This window comes from Tigriopus californicus, chromosome 9 (assembly GCF_007210705.1).
Source record: "Tigriopus californicus strain San Diego chromosome 9, Tcal_SD_v2.1, whole genome shotgun sequence".
Classification (NCBI taxonomy): Eukaryota; Metazoa; Arthropoda; class Copepoda; order Harpacticoida; family Harpacticidae; genus Tigriopus; species Tigriopus californicus.
In genome coordinates, this window is record NC_081448.1 from 2,959,994 (window position 1) to 2,960,212 (window position 219).

General features: G+C 36.5%; 1 protein-coding gene across 1 annotated transcript in view; it reads right to left on the reverse strand.

The window, feature by feature from the left end:
- LOC131886249 (serine/threonine-protein kinase Tao-like) overlaps positions 1-219 on the reverse strand; it is a gene marked incomplete in the record, with an annotated part of 6,892 nt that overhangs the window by 2,962 nt on the left and 3,711 nt on the right.

Below are 219 nucleotides of genomic sequence, written 5' to 3' on the forward strand. Positions count from 1 at the left end.
ATGCGCATACTTTTTTCAAAACAATTTTGCACCCTTTCTTTATGACAAGTGTTCCCTTTATCTCTTTTTATCATCAAAGATCTGTCCGAGTCAATGTTTGGCATCCAATCAGACGTTCTATTTGCCATCATCATGGACACACAAGCAACTCGAACCAAGATGACCAACAATTTTGGTAGAGTTAAAAAAGTTTAAGTCAAGACGAACCAAAGTCAGTAT